Source organism: Quercus robur, chromosome 11 (assembly GCF_932294415.1).
Source record: "Quercus robur chromosome 11, dhQueRobu3.1, whole genome shotgun sequence".
Taxonomy (NCBI): domain Eukaryota; kingdom Viridiplantae; phylum Streptophyta; class Magnoliopsida; order Fagales; family Fagaceae; genus Quercus; species Quercus robur.
In genome coordinates, this window is record NC_065544.1 from 14,628,628 (window position 1) to 14,650,699 (window position 22,072).

General features: G+C 36.2%; 1 pseudogene; it reads right to left on the reverse strand.

The window, feature by feature from the left end:
• Positions 1–8,161: 8,161 nt before the first annotated feature.
• Positions 8,162–20,866, reverse strand: LOC126704743 (lariat debranching enzyme-like; annotated as a pseudogene).
• Between the last annotated feature and the right edge of the window lie 1,206 nt (positions 20,867–22,072).

The window sequence follows — 22,072 nt, forward strand, 5'->3', positions numbered from 1 at the left end:
GGACTATGGAGAATCAAAATGAAGAAGAGCGTCGTAGGATCGAAGGAAACCATAATGAGGAAGGATCAGATAGCCAGGCCAATAAGAGGACAAGAACGTCAGAAGAAAACTCGTCCAGAATGGACAATGAGCTTCGTATAATGAGGAGGGAGATGGACGAGCTTAGGAATGTAGTAAAAGATAGAGCTGTAGAAAACTTAGACGGAATGATATGAAGGACAGATTAACCATTCACCACAGAAGTATTGAACTGTCCATTCCCATTGAAGTTGTGCCTTCCCCAGTAAGAGTCCTTTGAAGACTGAAAAGATACCTTGGATCACATTGAGTCATTCAAAACTTTGATACTTTTGCAGATGACTCCAGACGAAGTAATGTGCAGGGCCTTCCCAACAACGCTGAAGGGCGTAGCTCGGGTAAGGTTTGGCAAGCTACCCTCAGGCACCATTGCCAACTTCAACCAGCTTAGGAAAGGTTTTGTTTGTCATTTCATTGGAGGACAACGACACAAGAAGCCTACTGGGCATCTTCTTAACATACGCCAGGCAGAAGGAGAATCACTGAGGCAATATGTGGTGTTTCAATAAAGAATTGCTGTAGGTGGACAAAGCGGAAGATCAAGTCATCTTGATGACCTTCCAAGCAGGATTGCTACCAAGGAATTTCTTCTTCTTAATCACCAAGAGTCCGTCGAAAATAGTGGCAGAACTACTTCACAAGGCCCAGAAGTATATGAATGCGGAGAACACTGTGACTATTGAAGGTTTGACAACCAAAAGGAAATGAGACGAAGGAACCAGTCATAACCTTGATAGGAAGGAGACACGGGGCACTGGATGTGCGTTGGACAAAAAGAAGAACCTCCCAGATCGAAGGCCTAAGTTTACTAGCTTCACTCCCATAGTGATGCCTATCAAGCAAATATTAATGCAAATAAAGGAAGAACCTTCTCTACAATGGCCCAGACCCATTTACGCTTTAGTAGAAGTAAGAGAAAAAAGCAAGTACTGCAGATTCCACCAGGACCACGGGCATCGCACTGAAGAATGCAGGCATCTGAATGACCAAGTAGAAACATTAACCCATCAGGGAAAATTGCAGAAGTTTGTACAAAAAACGAAGCCGTATAGAAGACAACAGAGGGACGAGAAGGAAAGGAAGCCGAGACGAGGGGCAATAAAGCCCCCATAGGAGAAATAAGGATGATCTTAAGAGGATTGGTAACGGGAGGATCCTCCAAAAATCACTGAAGATGGCGTATGTAAGAGAAGTGAACAGTGTACACTCACAGTTCCCACCTTCAAAAGCGCTTAGATGCAGTGTACCAGACATTGTATTTTCCAAGAAGGATGCTTATGGCGTTAGGCAGTCCCATGACAACCCACTGGTTATGATGCTCAGGATGGAAGAATTCAACATGCATCAGGTACTAGTAGATAATGGAAGCTCAGCAAACATCATCTATCTACTAGCCTTTCAAAAAATGAAGCTAAACAAAGAAAGGCTTCGACCATTCACTTCCCTATTGATAAGTTTCACAGGGGACAGGGTTATTCCCAAAGGTGTTGTTAAGCTAACCATAATTGCAGGTACTTATCTAGCACAAGTCTCTAAGGAGATTGATTTCCTCGTGGTAGATTGCCCATCAACGTACAACATTATCCTTGGACGAACAACACTCAACAAGTTGAAATAGGCAACATCGACCTATTATCTAAAGATGAAATTCCCTATAACTCACGACATAGGGGAAATCAGAGGAGACCTAGTCCTCGCAAGAGAATGTTATCAAGCTGCCTTAACATCAGGGAAAAATCACTCGTGGATGATAGATGAACTTGAGCCAGTCCTTAAACCGTCAGACGTGCCACAAGAAATTGAGGTCGTCATTGGAGATTTGTCTAAAGTCTTGAAGATAGGTTCAGCACTTTTAGCCTCAGAGAAGATGAAGATAAGAAACTTCCTAAGAGAGAACTAGGACATTTTTGCTTGGAAGGACGAGGATATGCTAGGAATTGACAAAAGAGTCATCCAGCATTGTCTCAATGTTAATCAGGAGTGTAGATCGGTGCAGTAAAGATGAAGAATATTTACTCCTGAACATAATAAGATAATAGCAGAAGAGGTTGAGAAACTCCTAGAGGTAGGCTTTAAAAGGGAAGTGTTCTACCTTGAGTGGCTAGCCAATGTAGTGATGGTAAAGAAGAACAATGGCAAGTAGAGGATGTGTGTCGACTTCACAAATCTCAACCAGGCATGCCCAAAGGATAGCTTCCCCTTACCTCGGATCAACCAACTAGTAAATTCAACTATCAGACACAAGCTCTTAAGCTCATGGATGCCTTCTTCGGCTACAATCAGATCATGACGAACAAGGAAGATCAAGAGAACACCACATTCATCACTAGCCAAGGGCTATACTATTATAAGGTGATGCCTTTCAGACTGAAGAATGCTGGGGCCATATACCAGAAGTTGGTGAGTCGCATGTTCTCTCATCAAATAGGAAGAAATGTGGAAGTATATGTAGACGATATACTGGTGAAGGGCAATGACGAAGCAAACCACCTGGACGACATGAGGGAAACCTTTGACACACTACGATAGTATAAGATGAAACTAAACCCAAAAAAGTGTGTTTTTTCTGTCTCATCAGGGATATTCTTGGTATTTATGGTATCTCAATGAGGCATAAATGCTAATCCAAACAAGATAATGGCAATAATGGAGATAAAGTCTCCAAAGACAATGAAGGATGTACAAAGCTTAACAGGAAAGGTTGCAACATTGAACAAATTCGTCTCTTAAGTGACAGACAAGTGCCTGCCCTTCTTCAAAGTCTTGAAGAAGGCCTTTCAGTGGACTGATGAATGCGAAGAAGCCTTGACAAAGCTAAAAGAATACATAACACAACCGCCATTGTTAAGCCCTTCAGTAATAGGAGAGAAGTTCACCTCTATTTGGTAGTATCCAATACAACAGTAAGCTCGACACTAATCAAGGAAGAGGAGGATGTGTAGAGGCTGGTGTACTATACCAGCCAAGCATTCAAAAGGAGCTGAAGTGAATTACCCAAGTTTAGAGAAGATCGCCTTTACTCTAGTAGTCGCCTCCAGAAAACTGCGCCACTACTTTCAAGCACATCCCATTGTCGTCATGACAGACCAATCAATAAGAAAGACGATGAACAAGATAGATGCAGCAGGGCGCCTCGTTCAATGGGCTATAGAGCTTGGCCAGTTCAACATAGAATATCGGTCTTAGGTAGCAATTAAAGCCCAGGTCCTCACTGATTTAATTACAAAATTCACTTATCCTAAAAAAGAAGAGGAGCCCCAAAAGAAGACATGGTCAGTCCAGATAGATGGATCGGCCATCAGGAAAGCCGAAGGAGTAGGTGTGGTCCTCATATCACCAAAAGGAGAAATCCTGAAGTACGGGGTCAGATTGTAGTTCCCAGCAACCAACAATGAAGCCGAGTATGAAGTACTTCTAACAAGATTGAGTCTTGCAAGAGTACTTGAAGCTAAGACCTTCATCGTCCAAGCCGATTCTCAGCTTGTAGTTGGCCAGATAAAAGGAGATTATGAAGCGAAGGAAGAAAGAATGCAGAAGTATCTTAAGATCGTCAAAGAACTCCTATAGTACTTCGATAGTGTCGAGTTCCAGTAAATCCCTCGTGCAAAGAATGCTGAAGCTAATTTCTTAGCATAACTAGCCTCGTCAAATGAACATGGCATATCTCTTGAGTTATGCATGGAAACAAGGGGACAACCCAACATAGAGGGCAAACAGGTGATGAAGATACAAGAAAAAGACGAATGGATGATTCCCATCGTTCGTTACTTGAAAGAAGGATAACTCCTAGAAGACAGGAATAAAGCATGGAAGGTATAGATCAGAGCTGCTCGCTTTGTCATTTTTGACAATGTCTTATACAGACAAGGACACTTCCTTCCTTATCTCTACTATGCTAACAAGGAAGAGGCTAACTATGTACTTCGAGAGATACACGAAGGAATCTACGGTAACCATGCGGGGACAAGGTCTCTTGCGAGAAAAGCACTCAGAGTAGGTTACTATTGGCCAACATTACAGAAGGATGCATATGACATGATCAAAAAATATGACTAGTGCCAACGCTTTGCGAACATCCAAACATGACCAGGTGAGCCAATGACATTGATAACCGCTCTATGGCCTTTCGCCCAGTATCGACATAATGGGACCACTCCCTACAGAAAGGAAGCAATACAAGTTCCTCATTGTCAAAATCAATTACTTCATGAAATGGGTCGAAGCTGAGCCAGCAGAGACAATCATAGAAACCAAGATCACCAGCTTTGTATGGAAGAACATAATCTGTAGGTTCGGGATTCCTAACGTAATCATATCGAACAATGGGAGGTAGTTTGATAATCCCAAGTATCACAAATTTTGCCAAGACTTAGGCATCAAGAATCACTACTCTTATCCAAGACACCCTTAGATTGAAGTGATGAACAGAAACTCGCTCAAAATTATCAAAACTCAGCTTGAGGGGGTAAAAGGTGTATGGCTAGAAGAGCTACCTAATGTTTTATGGGCGTACAGGATGACCACAAGTGTGCCAATAGGAGAAACACCATTCAGGCTGACGTTTGGAACTGAAGCTGTCATACCGATGGAAGTAGGGCTGATGAATATTTGGATCAAGGCATACGAAGAGCAAAGGAACCACCAAGAACTCAACAATAATTTGGATTTGATCGATGAGGTGAGAGACGAAACTATGAAGCAGATGGAAAAGTACAAGGAAGCAATGGCTAGGTACTACAACAACAAGGCGAAGGTAAGAAAATTCAACATAGGTGATCCCATCCTTAGAAAAGTCTCGCAGGCAACAAAGGACTTGTCCCAAGGGAAGTTAGGTCTAGCAAGGGAAGAACCCTACCAAGTCATTCACCACTCTAGAAAAGGATCATACTACCTAAAGACCTTGGACGGCCAAGAACTAACTCTTCCATCTAACATAGAACACTTAAAAAGCTATCAGTAAGAATCCCCAAGAATTTGAGAATGCTTACTTTTATTTAGATATATTTCCTCTTTTTATTATTGTTTGTATTACATAGACAAAGGAATATTTTGTCTCTCTATCAATAAGACATGGGCAAAAGTACTATTCAAGAATTTTGCGTAGCTAATTTTTTATGGCCAAATCGTCATTGATACTTGACTTAGAAAAAGTATTAATACGTTTTAACAAACACCATTCATGCATGAGAAAAGTTATTAATACATAATAAAACAGTCATTCATACATGACTTAAAGTGAAGTTATTAATACATAACAATGTCATCATTCATACATGACTTAATAAAAGTTATTAATACACAACAACATCGTCATTTATATATAATACGTTTTAACAAACACCATTCATGCATGAGAAAAGTTATTAATACATAACAAAATCGTCATTCATACATGACTTAAAATAAAAGTTATTAATACACAACAACAACGTCATTTATACATGACTTAATAAAAGTTATTAATACACAACAACATCGTCATTTATACATGACTTAATAAAAGCCACTTATACATAACAACATTGTCATTTATGCATAACTTAATAAAAGTTATTAATACATGACAATATCGTCATTGATACATGACCCAGAAAAAGTTGTTAACACGTAACAAAATCGTCATTCTCATATGACTTGAAAAGAAGTTATTAATACATAATAACATCGTCTTAAAAAGAGGTTATTTATGCATAACTACACCATCATATGACTTGGAAAATTTTGAAGCTGTTAACACAGAACTCAAATCGCCACTCAGGCATGGCATCATCAACATGCAACAACATCGTCATAAAAGCAGTTGCCAAACAAATTCAAGGAGAAAATATTCATAGATTATACGCTCGAAATAGACGAGCCCAAGAGATTGTTCAAAAGAAAAAAACAAGTAGATGTGCTCAAAATAGCGAGCCCCAAAAATAACAGTGTTTTTATCTTACCAAAAAAAATAAATAAATAAATCTAAGGTAAAACAAAAGATGACGGATCAACATCAACAGTTTCGTCAACAACAGCAACTTCTCCACCTTCTCTAACCACTTTTGTGGACTGATAATCAGCCAATAGGTCTCAACAGCCTCCATATCAAGGTTAGAGAAGTCCAACTCTGGGTGATGTTTGACCAAATAATTATAAAGAAGGTTGAAACCTTCCACATAATAGTCACAGAGTTTATCTGAATACTCGTCTGAAGCTTTGAATTTCGCCACTGCCTCTAAGCCAGCCTTCTCAACTTTCAAGAGAGCCTCGTCAATTTACTTGTCCTTCAGCTTTGAAAAAGCTTACTCAGTGTCGATGCTCTTCTCTAGGGTCTTTAGGCGTTCTTTGTCCATTTTGTCCTTGTTAACAAGGGCAGAGATCTGACCCTCTAGCAACTCATTCCCAGCAGAAAGAGATTCCACCTTGGATTTGGCCTTCACATACTTCTCCTCATAATCCAAGTACTTCCCCCAAATATACAAGGATTCACCTAACACCTGCAAAAAAATTTTTAAAAAAAAAGAAAAAAGAAAAAGGAGGAATGAGAGAAAAGAACACAACGAAGAGCAAAACCTTCATTCACAATTTGTACCTGCATAACCATGTGCATGTAGGATGACATCAGCTTGTGAGATGGCCTCACCCCCAAGGGAGAAAGATCATCAATAGATATAGCCTCATGGGCTTTAAGCATTGCAACTCCTGCATCGTCCTAGAAAGAACCCGGAAGGGCTTTGTACTTGCCCTTGGGTTTGGAACCACCGTCAATAGAAGCAATCAGCTCCAGAGAAGAAGTAGGTGAGGCTGGATATTGGGGAACAGATTTGGCAATGGGCGAAGTCAACATAGGATCATCCTTAGGAGTCTCCGTGTCCCTCTGACGTTTTCTCATCAAAAGGCCACCTGTCAAACCTCATTTGGCCCTCTTCTCTTGGACCTTGACCAATTTAGATTTACTGAATCTCGTTGTCATCCCTAAAATTTAAAAAAAAAAAAAAAAAAAAAAAAAAAAAAAAAAGGAATAAGCAACAATTACATTGAGTCTACCCAAAACGAAAATTCAACAAACTTACTCTTCTTAACAATCTCAATGTTCCTTCAAATGTGCTTAAAAGGCTCTGGTCCAAGGAAATGTAGAAAAAGAGATTAAGGAGAGACGAGCTCATTAAAGTCCTTGATCGTCTCAAGATACTCTCTAACCCTTTCGACACGGCTGTGATACCTCTTCTTCAAACGAGGACGAGTAGAAGCTGCAAAAACAAAAGTACCCACGTCAATACTGTGACTGGTTGGAAAACTACATGCATACAAGGAAAACAAATAGAAAGACGCATCAGACACAGGAGTTCCCTAGCTAAGAAACAACTAAGGAGGATCATCTAAGTCCTCACCCGAGGTGAACTCCCAACCATCACTAAAGATGAAGAGAAAAGTGCTTTGCCAATTTTGGAGAGACAATGTGGAGTCAAGAACGAATCTCGAACTCTTACCCTAGGGTTTAAACTCCTAGTAACCCGAATCCTTGGATTTTCTCAGACGATAGAAGTGCATAAATTCATCTATCCTAATGGTATCTCCGTCATTGGCAGACATCCATACCACCATACAGTAAATTACCATTCTCCATGAGTTTGACACTAACTGGGCCGGAGCGAGTTGCAAAAGGAAGAAAAGCTCTCTAATAAAGGGATGGACGGGCAAATGCAATCCATTAACGAAGTTAGCCTCATAAAAGCACGCTTCATCAGCATAAGAGTGACAAGCTCTATCATCACCGTCAGGGATCCTAATCTTTATAGAAGAAGGAAGTTGGATCCTATCCCTAATCCTTTTCTTGTCCTTTCTCTTTAAGGGAAAAACATATACCCCAGGCCTTATGAGGGGTTGAAGGAGAAGTGGCTTCGAAGGCCCCATGGTCCTCAAGTGAAGATAAACCTGTTTCAAGCTCACTGGACCTAACCTCCTCACTTGACATTTTCAAAGTTTAAGCAACTCCTATCGAATGATGAATCGAGGGAAAAAGAAAGAGCAAGATGGACCTATAAGAACAGTCTCGCCCTACGAATGACCCAACCCTAGGACGTTTCCTACCTACAAACTCAAGCTAATCACACAGACGAGCAATGAAGAACGAAACAGAAGGGCAATTCGACCAAACTAAGGAATAATCTACCATAAGAACACAAAAACAAAGAAGGGAGCTCAAAGAGACTTCCCATAAACAAAGCGAGTTGATGAAGAAATACTCAGAAAAGGAAGAAGAGCTCCAAGTAAACGAAACGCCATGAAAAGAAAAGGTGAATTAAAAATGGAAAGAAAAGAAAAGGAGGGAAAAAAATGCAGAACAAATAGGAGATCCTGCGCGGGAAAATCAAGACAAACTGACATGAGGGAGACATCCTGACCGTACATATGTCACACGACAAACAAGACATTAAATCGTAATAAATGTGCCGAACACAAAACACGAAGTGACAGACGTTTATATTCTTATCCCATCTCAAAGACGAGGCTACGAATAGGGGGCAGCTGATGAGTCAAAAAATAACATGGGATCGTCATTCCATGTTAATGATGACCCAAACGAGTGTTACACATTTATTACACACATTGATAATAAAATGTAACATACAGAGTAACGATAACAAATGAGTTGTGCGCTTTAGAGCTCTCATTGATAACACAGTAGCCATTGAGCATAAATACAGACGTTCATTATCCATTAAGATAGGAGACAACTATAAAAGAAAGGAACAATAGAATCAAAAAGTACACACGGATACTCAGCCAAAAATCCACTCTAAGTCATTTTTCTTTCTAAACAATTTTCTCCCTTTTTGACTTAAGCATTGGAGTGTTTTTGGCAAACACTACACTAGTGTATTACACTTCTTTCCCAGACTTTCTTGCAGGTTTGAACTAGAGACACGACTAACCACAGGATCGTCCATCTAGTAAGACGAGGTCCTCAACTTGGTGATTTTTCGCATCATCAACCTTAATCCTAGAAGAATATTTCTCTTAAACACACCCAACTTCATACCAATTTTTTAAGCACTGCCATCCCACCCCACCTCCCAAAAAAAAAAAAAAAAAATTCTCCAGGAGACTAGTGTAGAAGGCGCTAGATCTAACATGAAAAGCCTTTGAACATATTATGCACAAAAAACATGGTTGCATATAGTGTTGAAAAGAAGACCAGAACCAAAAACAGAAAGAGACAACATCAAAAGTAATGTAGAAATTCTTGTACCATGGGGCTATAAATACAGTACTACAAGTTTACTATGTGCAGGACTCACTAGTTGGAAACAATATTAAGAAAAAAAAAATCCAAACTCAGACTTCAAACCTACAAAAGGTCCAAATAACTTAAATACACCTAATTGCTGACAGAATGAGATGTATGGACCATTACTACAGCCCAAATCCAAGAAATCAGAAAAATCAAGTAAATACACTTAACTTCTAAACTAATGGTCATTTGGATTGAGGGAGAGGGAGGAGGAGTGATGGGAAGTAAAGTAAAGTTGAACAAAAAAATAGCCTATTTTCTGGCCAACTCTACTCTATTCCCCCTCAATACAAATAGACCCTAATAGAGCTCAAAAGAAACAAAATCAACAGCATACTAGTGCAAAGGAGAATGAAAGACATATCAACTAGACTATACTGTAGAGGAAGACAAGTGGGCAAAGGGGTTGGTTCATTTCCCACTACATGTACAGAAAATGACTGATTACCTCTTTGAAGATAAGGAAGTTCTAGTAACTGCAAGTAAGCTACTGTTTGAGGATTCCTAGGATATCCTGCAAAAGAATTGAAAATAGCAAATATTAGTATTTAGTGTAAACATGTTCTTGCAAATCATATCTTTCTAGAACCATTGATAACCATTACACCAAAAACCATTGAGAAGAAGAAGATAAGCCAACTTCACAACTGATCTCAATAACATGAAATTCCATAACTATTGGTTTACTCCATTGAGAATAAAAACAAAGAATAAGACAAATCTTTTAGCACTCTGAATCATAATACTGGCTCATAGAGTGACCAGAACTCATTTTAAACAATTGTGACAGGTAATATCAAATGGCAAATAATTGTCAAACCCAGTAACTAGAAATTCATCAAGCTGCTCAGTAATATTCCATCTCGAAAATTTTGTATCCCACTTCACATTGAAATATCATATTGTTGTCACCTTATTTGTCCAAAATTAGTGCCAAATTTGCAATAAAAGAAAAATTGATAAACATTAAGCAAACCCATAAAGGGGCAAATATATATATATATATATATATATTTATTTTGCAAGAAGAAATAAAAGGTGACTACATGTCTCAATGTCATTACTGATAGTTGGCGCATGTTGATCAAAGGTACCCACCAAGTCGTTTAGACAAAGCACCCTTGTCAATCCCTTGGTTGGAGACAAAATATAAGACAGTTTGAGCTGAAATTCCAAACAAAATCACTGGAAATAACAAACCAAATGTTGGCACAGCAGACAATTTTACTCTCCAATCAATACTCCCAGAATTCAATTTATCTCCCAACATAGATATTTCTTGTTGAAGCTGAATCCATTCGCAAACCAAAAAAAATAACAAGACTACCAAAATGTCTGTACGCCCCTTGATCAGTTCTCTACTCCTCTTAAGGGCTGCCATCCCATGAATCCCTTCAAACATTGATACAAAACAAGCAAGCAACCAATGTTCAGTGTAGAATTGAAGAGCTATGAACAGAAACAAAACGATGCAAGCGGCCAAAAGGAGAAAAGGGTTGTTTGTGTGGTAAGCCAAAATGGAAAGACATATAGTATTGATTAATAGTGCCCGGTAGAGACTCACGAAAGCCATGACCAAGATAAAGGTGTCAAAGTAGTGTAGAAAAATGTAGAATATGGCTCGGAAGAAGCTGAAGAAGGGTATTGGTTCAGAAGTGTAGACAGAAGCTATGGTGAGGAACATAGCAATGGTAGAGGGCACAAGAGTGAACACAAGGAAAACTATTTGGTGGATGATCGGCAGGAGAAGAGTTACTACTATCTCTTTGTTCAATATTTGGTGATAAAGAGTACCAAATAAACGGGTGAAAGCAACAAAGGCGCAAAATAAAAGTGGTGGACATGAAATTGAGACAACGAATATCAGTAAACAAGTCTTCGTCGAAAGAAAAGGGATTGAAATGCACAGCCTAAGAATTCCCAAAAAGCTATTATTTGAAAGTCGCTCCTTAATATTATCCATGAGGGAGACTGTGAGAGAGAGAGAAGAGATGGGCTTATGAGCTATGAGAGTTAATCATGTATTTATAGACCATTTATGGGGACACACTTTCTACAAGTTTTAGTGAAGCTTCTGACGAAGGAGCTCTTGAAAGTTAATGGAAGGTCTCTTGAAAGTAGATAGTATTTATTTTTATAAAGCAAATCTATAATAAAAAAAAAAAAAACTAAAGCAAATCTTTTTAGATCTTTCCTGTATTTATTCTGGTTTACAAATTTACCATGGATATAAATCACTGAACCGCAGTGTCATTTTGTGTTCCTGATTAGTATATTGAAATTACACCCTTAATTAGCCAGTAGTTTCGTACCCAATCTGGCCGAGTGTTTGTTGAAGTCAAATGGGTAAAGATGATGAAAAAACACATAAAAAACCAGCACGGGCTGAATCTCTCACAGAAGAAAATGTAGAGCAAATACTACTCTTTTTTTTTTTTTTTGCAAGTGGCAAGTACTATTTAAAACGCGTCCACTATTTCTAACTTTTCAGTCAAAAAAAAAACGCGTCCACTATCGTCTTTTCCCAATAAAATAAAAATAAAAAAAAGAAGAGAAAAACGCGTGTTGCTAAAAAAATGTGATAGTGGATGAAACGCGTTAGTCGTTACTCATATAATTGCAAAAAAAATATAATTGCACTTGAATTTCTTGATGACGTGGAAAGAAGAGCATAAGTCCTTTTTTTTTTTTTTTTTTTTGAGGAATAAGAGAGAAGTCTTACCTCATAATAAATAAATAAGTAGAAAGAGTAATACTAGGACACCAACTTGACACAATTTTATATCACAACTTATTACCAATTACGATTGGTAAGAGTGTGTCAGTAGGCCATGTGGAAATACACTTTTATCGATCACAATTCGCCATGTGGCGAGTTATGGCTTAAAATTGTGGCAAAGTTGGTGTCTCAGCATTTCTCAAGTAGAAATGGTGAATTCCACTTTATTAGTGCATTTTAATTATGGTCATGCTAATGAGTGCCCTTAGAATAATGATTAACAATCTATTTTAATAAAGTTTTGATACTTCTTTTATGGAAAATGAAAAAAAGTTCACAAAATATTAATTTTTTTTCTTTTCCCATAAAAATTTTCTTTAAATAAATTGTTAATCATTAACTTAAGGACATCTATTAGCATTTCTCAATTAATTAAATCCCTAACTCTTGTAGGAGACTAAAATTGTGTTTGTTAGAGTGGATTTTAGAGAGGATGAAAAAAAAAATGAGGAGGGAAAAATTTTTAGTGGGTGTTTGGTTGGAAGGAAAAGAGGAAAAAAAATGTAGTGGAGCTCAGGTGTTTTTTCCCCGGACCCACCAAAATTTTTTTTCCCCAAAATTGAGAGAAAATCGAGGGAGAGAGTGTGATTTGTTAGATGGACAAAAATGCCTCCAGTTGCTTTCCTAGGCAATGTTGGCCTTTTATTTATTTATTTCTTTTCTTTTCTTTTGCTTTTCTAGACACTTTGCCTCTTCCTATTTTTTTCTTTTGATTTTTTGGGGCGTAGGCAATGTTGGCTCTTTTTTTTTTTAGGGCAAACGTTGGCTCTTTTTCTTGGGACACTTTGCCTCATCCTTTTTCTTTTTCTTTTTTTTTTTTTTCTTTTTTTTTAACTAGATGTGATTTTTTTTTCTTGACATGATTTTTTTAAAATAAATTTAGGTGATTGTCTCTCTTTTTTTTTTCACTTTTTTGTTTTAATTGGACATAATTTTTTAACAAGGATATGTAAGTAAATTTATACAAACTCATTTTTTACATCATTCCACTTTCCCACTCCCAACTAAACAAAAAGGAGAGAAATTAAAATTTTTTCTATCCTCCCACCATTTCTATCATTTCACTTTTTCACCCCCTCCAACCAAACGAACCCTAAATATTCAAGTCAATTACGAATTGTCATGTCGCATATTAGAACAAAATTCTTGGCATAATGTACATCACTGATGTAGATAAATTTCACGATAGCTCTAGAATCACCTCTCTAAAGTCTAAACTAAGTTTTGAACACAATTATTGATTTTTTTTTTTTTGTACATTTTTCTTTTAATGATGTTTATTTGGAAGCATTACCCTCATTGGGGAGGATTTGGATCCTCTCCATTTCTATTTGAAATGGAGAGTGTCCAGTTAAGGGACTAGATCTTTTAGAATAGATCTATGGTAAAAAAACATGACAGCTCATAACTTAACCCAATATCAATCTTAATTGTGGTTAAACATTTAAACTAGATAACTCAACCAGACAAAGTCTCTACTTGAAAACAAAAAAATAAAACACAAAAAGAAAGAAGAGAGAGAGTCATAGCATTTTTAGTAGGGAAAAGTGAAAACCAAAGAGTCTATGTTTGATTATTTGAAGAGAACACATTCAAAGGTTTTGATTTTTTTATTATTTTGGAGGAAACACATTTCAAAAGTTTTTTGCTTTTGTACAATAGAACACGTCTCTGTTTCTATCTTGCCAAAACACAAGTATAATAGTACAAGTTGTTTATGGTTATCTTGTTTGATCTTTGATAATTTTTCTGCGTTTATATTATTGTCTTGGTGGCTGGATGCCAGTTGGAGTTTATCTGAACTTTTATTTTTAATTTTTTTTAAATAAAAATTGAATCTTTATAATGGCTGGATGATTTTTGGAGTCTATCTATATATTTTTTTTGAGATAAAGATTAAATCTTTTTTAAACACAAATGTGGGTTGGTGGGTGATGCTTGTGTCTATTAGTCATTATTAGTATATGGCATATGACATATTAGAGGACATGATTATTGCTCACATATTGTTAAGAAAAATGATGTAATGTAGCTTTATTTTTGGTTTTAATGAAACTCATATTTTGTTCTTAAAAAAAATAATAATAATAAAATGCCCAAATACAATACCTTGTTTATTCTATTGGATTTTTTTACATCATCTCTGTTTTGAAAACTAAATTGATAGATGAAAGTTATAATAAATTTATGGTCAATTTTTTCTAGGGATAGTGATGGATGTTTTAATGGGAGTACATGTTCCTTCTAATGTGCCCATGGAATATACACCGTTTAAAGGGATGGAGTTTGAAGCAGATGGGATGACATCAAGGAGGCGCATCAACAAGTGTCGCATTAGCATCACATCTACAGAGTATATCAAGTGTTGTAGGCTCCAACGACAAAATTGATGGTGCAGGAGGTCCCTTGACTCAAGGAAGTGTTACAAGTGGATGGAACGAGATGGTTCATAAAGTCGAGCCATTTTCTAGTTTAGGATCATGTTTTATAATCTATGACACATGTTGTGATTAAGTCTCTTGTTTTGTAATTTTCCTAGTTTAGGACTTAAGTTTTGATGTTCCAAAAAATTAGTCACATTTGGCCACATTCAAATGTTCAGATTTTTTTATTATTTGGAGAGAATATTTTTCAAAGGAACATTTCCTTTTGTTACAAAAGAGCACATCTTTGTTTAAAATAGAGGTACAATTTGTGACTAAATTTTCTATCCAGAGGTACAAGTTATATCTATCCAGTATTGTAATTTTCTTACTTTAGATTGAAGTTATGATGATCCATAAATTTGAAGTTTCTTTTCAATGGAGTTGCATTACAGTCAAAATTTGATCCAACAGAGTCATCAAAAAGGAATTTAATAAAAAATGAACAAATTTTATTAAAATGTACACTTTGATCACATAACAAGAATTCCATTAAAATATACACTTTGATTATATGATTATAATAACATCAAACTTCTACAATTGGTGTGCCTATTGCTTGACTATACATTATACATTCCACCTCTTGGTTCTTGCCCCATCTCTTGGTATGAATGTATGATGTCTCTTTGTTATGTAAGTTCTTTTGGTAACAAAGCTTTGGGATGTATCATAGCTTTAGAATCCTAGGTTTCACTCCACACGAAATGCAGTTGCCTAGAGTACCTGGCACTCCAAGGGCCCTTCCAAGTTATTGATGATTAGGATCAATGAAACCTACCAGCAATATTAACAAATGCCAATCCTTCAGAATTATAGAGAACCCAATAACAGAAATTATCCAAAAAATTATGCAGACTTTCCAAATGGATAACCAAAAAGCTTATATCTCAAAATACAAGAACCAATCTACACAAAGAGAGGCACAAAAAACAACCAGGAAATTAAATTATTCTTCCTATAAAAGCTTCAAATACCAACCATAAAAGGGTTCTTAATAGTTCAGATTTTTGAAAATTGAAAATTCTTCTGCCTCACCCTAAAAGCTAGTGTATATCAATAGCCAGTAGCCAATAAACATAAATCTAGCCATAGGCTGAATGTTTTCTTTTATAGTTCATCATCAAAATACAATTATGTGCATTCCATTCCTATAAAGGACAATTTACACACACCCAATTCTACAATTAGTGGCATAACAAGGCAAAAAAATAAAGGAGACATTCACAATATATTCCCTAAAACCTTTCATAATAGAGTGAACAATTAAAAATTAAATCAAAATCCATGCAAATGCACAAACATTACATAATAGTGAGACCAAAAAAAGATACCCACAAACAAAAAAAAAAGAACCAAACATTCTAATAACCACAACATAAAACACATATATTAAGAGACCCCAATAAAAATTGCCAGCATATAAACTAATTCCAATTCATTGAAAAAAGAAGTAAATCCAAAACCCTCAAGAAAGCACAATCTCAAAGCAAAACATAGCAACGAAAGCCATACAAACACAAATAGATTAGTTGATATTTTTATGGCCAATGAAGTTGGAGAAAATTTTCTACTGTTCAAGTAAAAGCTTGAAGCATAAAAGCTTGATCAAATCATAGCCTTGGCGCAGGTGATGGTGGTGATGCCATGATGGCGGGGTGGGAGAGAAAGTTGAGCCTTGGAGAAGAGAGAGAAAGAGAGTCTAAACTATTTGGATGGTTTGGTGAGAGAGGAAATTGTTGAGTTAATTGTGGTTTAATTAGAGTTTGAATTCATTTACCAGAGTTTTACATTTTTAATTGACGTGGCACGTTTTGGATCTTAGATTTATTTCAAATCAATCCTGTCCATAAAATGGACACTCCATTTTTTAAATGGAGAGGATCCGGAGAAGGTGTGATCTAAAAAAAAAAATAGAATTAATAATAGTATTTTTGTGCAATGCACAGAATAATAAAAAAATTATATGTGAACTAAGAAATATTTCAATAATATAATTTCAATTTAATAATAAACTAGCTTGTAACATGTACTTACGTACCAAAAAATTGAACAAAAAAAGAATGTTAATATTTGTATACTAAACTTGACTACATTGTTTGTGGTGAATGATAGGTACAACCACTAATGCAACTCAATCTCATATTTGTTGTATTAGATTCTACAAAGTGATCCTTGGTCATTCTAAAAAAGTAAACTAAAACATTATTTTTGTTAAGCCTTTGTTAATAGTCAACAATTTCATAATCCCTGCCATCATGAAATCCATCAGTTGTGATTCTTGCTATGCTCCTTGCATTACAATTTACATGTTAGACGTACTCATCAACCAAAAAGGCTTATGGACTGTTTGGTAGACTTGTTTAAACACATATTTTCAATTTTTATACAACATTACAGTCATTTCTACACACTTTTTTACCCACACGTATTACTAAAAAAATTGAAAACTGTTATTTAAACACACATATCAAACGGACCCTAATCTCCTCAAAAAGGCAGTTCAGAAAACAACTATAAACCTCAATATCAAAGTATATTTTTGGCATTACACATTTAAAGTTTGAATAAAGTAAATTCAACTTTCAGGTATAGTCACAGAGAGAAGAGCAAACAACCAATTCAAGCATCATTAATTTGATCCATCCCCAAGCACATCAGTGTTTTTGTCACAAAGTACAAACAAGTCTCATTCCTTGGACATGGCAATTGAGGAGATCTTAGGAAATCATTCAAGGTTTGCCTCTATCAACCAACCTATAGTTCCCTTTTAATTAAGCACCCTTACAGTTTTCGATGGGTGGGGGAGAACAATATGCAAATCAACTAATTTCTAGGCTCCATGGGAGACTCTAACCAAGGTTGGTGACAACATCCCCAAAATTTTATCAACTGAGTGTTTGGGATATCACCCTAATCCCAGAAGAATATTTCTCTTAAACACACCCAACTGCATACCAATTTTTTAAGCACTGCCATCCCACCCCACCTCCCAAAAAAAAAAAAAAATTTCTTCAGGAAGACTAGTGTAGAAGGCACTAGATCTAACATGAAAAGCCTTTGAACATATTATGCACAAAACATGGTTGCATATAGTGTTGAAAGGAAGACCAGAACCAAAAACAGGAAGAGACAACATCAAAAGTAATGTAGAAATTCTTGTACCATGGGCCTAGGAGTTTTAAAAGTTTAATGAATGGTTCTGATCATATGCAGCTTAGACAATCAAGCTATTTAGAAAAAGGGAAATGATAACAAGTGCCCAATAACATGAAATTCCATAACTATTGGTTTACTTCATAGAGAATAAAAACAAAGAATAAGACAAATCTTTTAGCACTCTGAATCAGTAATACTGGCTCATAGAGTGACCAGAACTCATTTTAAACAATTGTGATAGGTAATATCAAATGGCAAATAATTGTCAAACCCGGTAACTAGAAATTCATCAAGCTGCTCAATACACGGAGAGTAAATGACAATCACAAACACAGGACACTAATTAAGGTGTTGTAAGCATGCAACATGCACATCATTCAAAAAATTGAACATAGACATGAATGCAAGATACATATAGAATGTGTATAATTACATAGGTTTTGTAAGATATAGACATGTATGATACATGTTAAAATCCCTGTCCATCTTGTTATTCTTCTCAATAATATATTCTTGGGGAAAATAATTACAAGCTGGACTAGACAACATAACACCCCACCTAAATATAGAACACACAACATTTGTAGCTGTACAAAATATAGCTCACACTTCCCCTTGTAAGTTTCTCCTTCTGAGCACCATTACTATCTCCATTTCTCACCCCCTCAGTAACCATCCTTTCTTATTGAATTAGATTAATCTGAAGAAACCACTCATCAATTATTATTTTGGTATGAAGCCTTCTTTAATCTCATTAACTTTTTTTTCAAAACTCAGCAAACAGAAACAATCACATGCGACATATAATAGCCCAAACACTATCCATAAACACATATTAGAGGAACGCATGTTAAGGACCTGTTTTCCAAGGTTTCAAAATCAAAATGAAAACAGTCAAAATGGTCTAAAGATTTCATAATTATACCAGAAAAGGAATGACTGGAGACAAATTGAGGGGGACTGTAACATGGTACTATTCAAACAAATTCAAAAGGTTTGGCCCCTCTTTCTTGTAGCCTGCTTTTACTCCATTGGCAAATATCTTCCACGAGTAGATCTACACTCCTGTGTAAAAATAGAGCTATTGGCTACCTTCTTACTCAATTAGAGGGCCCAAAATGAAAAAAGGGATCAAAAAATTCGGGACAGGGGATAGTAAATCATGATTGTCATGAACAGCACACACCCAAAGTTTGTATTTTTTCCAGTCAAAGGAAGGATAGAGCTGAAACTCCATGTTACTGCTAGCCATTCTTCATCATACTGGGTCTCATAAGGTCCTGGCTCTGATTCAATTTCAAGTATCTAACAACAAAGTGAATGCCACAAGTTTAGCCCTCAGCATTGACTAAAAGAAAGGCCCTTCAGACAACTATAATCTTATATACCTGTAAAAATGGGTGACCGGGAAGGCACTAATCAAGTGCAAGAAATTGTCACTGGGCCACGTTCCCCATGCTGAACAAGAGCAGAAAATTTGCAGTGTACGTGAGCCAAAAACTAATAGGGTGGTTTCAATTTTTACAGAAGTTGAGCAGCAGCTGCATTTCCAAGAGTTCTTTCCTCAATCTGGATAACATTTTTCAACCACATAAGAAATCATAAAATTCTCTCCCTATCAAGACAAGGTTATTCTGTGGTAGATGCTATGGAACTAACCGGTTAATCAAAAAAAATATATATACAATAAAGATAAACAAGGGAACCCTTTCCCAACACATGACAACCTCCATAAACTAAGATAGCAGTGTACAATGTTCAGTTGTTCACATCACAGCACACCATAATTCAACTTGAAATTCCGAATAGACAGTCAAAACCTTCGCACAGATCTGTTTGCTTAAAGGGGAAAATTAATATTTTAATTCCAAAGAAGGCACAAAATAGAAAACAAAGGCAAGCCATTAAATGTGACACTAAATAAGTACTTTAGTGTGCAAATACGTGAAGGGCAATAAAGTGGGGCTACTTAAAGACAATTTTTTAGAAAGGCAGAACTCTAGGAAGAAGATTTGTTAGCAAAGTAAGCCGTGCAGTAAGAATAGATAGATTTAGAAAGATGCTAATTTTTACTTGTTAAGTTCTTTTCTTTTTTAATTTTTTTTCGTGAGTGGAAAGTGGGGGTTAATAAGTTCCTACATCCATCTGGAAACTTTTGGTTTTGTGGTTTGAGATTGCAGCAGAGAACAGAATTGGAATATAAGTCAAAGAGTTCCAAGAATTAATTAGGAAACAGGTCGCAGGAATTTTTTAGACATAAACAAAGGCAAGGGTTTTATGGTTGCCTTCAACATTGTAATTGGTGTCTAGAGGTGAGGAGAAATATGGGAATTTATGACTTCCATATGTATAAAATAGATGGTTTTCAGGTTGCATTGTTGCAATTAGGAAATTAGACATCAAGTCTGTGGATATTTAAGAAATGTGAAAGAGAAACCCAAAATAGTAACAGTGCACAGAACAAGTAGCTTAATAAAGTGAGGGAAGGAAAAGCTACAGAAACACCATCTTCCTCTCACCTCTAAGCACAAAATCTATTGTTACTGTCCACAAATTCCTTCATCATATCTACATCAATATCTATTGTCAATTAGGCCTATCTAAAATAAATTTCCAGATTCGATTAATAATCTCAAAGATTGTTTCAAGGTTTTGATCCAATGTTTCAATCAATTACTTCATTCCTATTAGCTCCTTTTAAAGGGGTTATTCCTTTGATTACTCATTATTGAGATATAAGCATAATAATTGTTTTGTACGCTTTTTTAGATCCTCTCATCAACAAGTGTCCATGTATTTTTAAAAATACTCTCTATCTAGGATACCATCCTTAGCTTTTAGCTGTAACTTATTGAAGGCATTGGCAGCTCTGCAGCTAAGAAAATTTTGAAAATAAGCAGCATGAGGCCTATTCCATGAAAACCATGACACACATACTATATCAAGTTTGTTGCTCACAATTACCTCCTTCTTGAAATATGGTTTGCATCGAACAAGTTCCTCTGAGTTCCCATAATCAGTGATGCAAACAGGCCAATCATGAGAAAGAAAAATATCAATTTGTTCCTCAAATTGCAGGAGTTGGTGGACATCATTTTCACGAACATGATATACTGACCTAATAGTATTCTCATTACAAGGAGGCCTCTCATAGTGTTTTGCACAAGGGAAAAAATTTGTTTAGAATTAATGAAACGCATAGTATGCAAAATTTAATGAGTCAGTTGTCATGAAAGGATTTTTGACATAGAGCTAAAAGCTATGACCAAAAGGATGATGATTTATAAACACAATACAACATGAGCACATAAGAACCATTAACACAAGAAGTAAGTGTTTCCTTCTGAATGATATTATTGAATTTAAGAGAAAACAGAAAATGAGGGAAAACAGGAAATGAGAGAATGATTAACTTCTTGTGTTGAATAACAGAGTCTTTAAGATTATATACACAGTAAAGCTAACAAACCCAGTAAACTGGCTTAACTGCTATAACCGCCTCACTAACAAACTTAAAGAGCACATGCTTAACACGTGATATGTAAATAGTAACAGTACATATTAAACTACATATAACACAAGACTATTTATTACATTTAGCACTAAAACGACTTGTAGCTTTCCCAATCAGACTTGTTCTTCCTCAATACTCCCCCCTCAAGATGGAGCATAAATGTTATTCATGCCCCATCTTGCAAAGCAGGTTATTGAATTGCTGGTGTCCCAATGGCTTTGTGAGCAAGTCTGCTAGTTGATGCTTGGTTGAAACATGGAAAGTTCAAGAGAATATCAAGTGTAGTACATTGTCTACATTAGTTCGTAGTAAAAAGTGAACAAGTTTGATTTTAGATGTGGTTCCTACTACAAAGAATGAAGTTGCTTAATGAAATTTGAGTCAAGGTGAAGAATTCATTGTGTCAATTGTTAATTTGAATTGGTTTAGGTTTTCTTGGAGTGGAGGGAAAGGATTTTCTTTGGGGTGGAAGAAAATGATTCTCCTTACTACGGAAGTTAATTACTGAAGACGTAATTAGTTATTCTTTGTCAATTAAGGAATAAAATGTAATCCTTATAAATAAGCATTGTTCCAAGGGCAAAACTAAATTCAGTCTCTTTGGCGTTGTTCCTTAATCTTAGGTACCTCTTTTTTCTTTTTTTAACCCATTTAACTTTTTCAGTTCTGCAATGAACATTGTCGAAATTTCAGTTTCTGAGGGTGACTCTAGTATCAAACTTTTCAACATCATTGGTAATCTTCTATTCCCATTTCTTGCTTTTGCTGTACTTGGTGGGGCTCAATGGCTCAATGGACTTTGGGAGATCCAAATCAAAGTTTCAAGAAATTCTAGAAATCGGTAT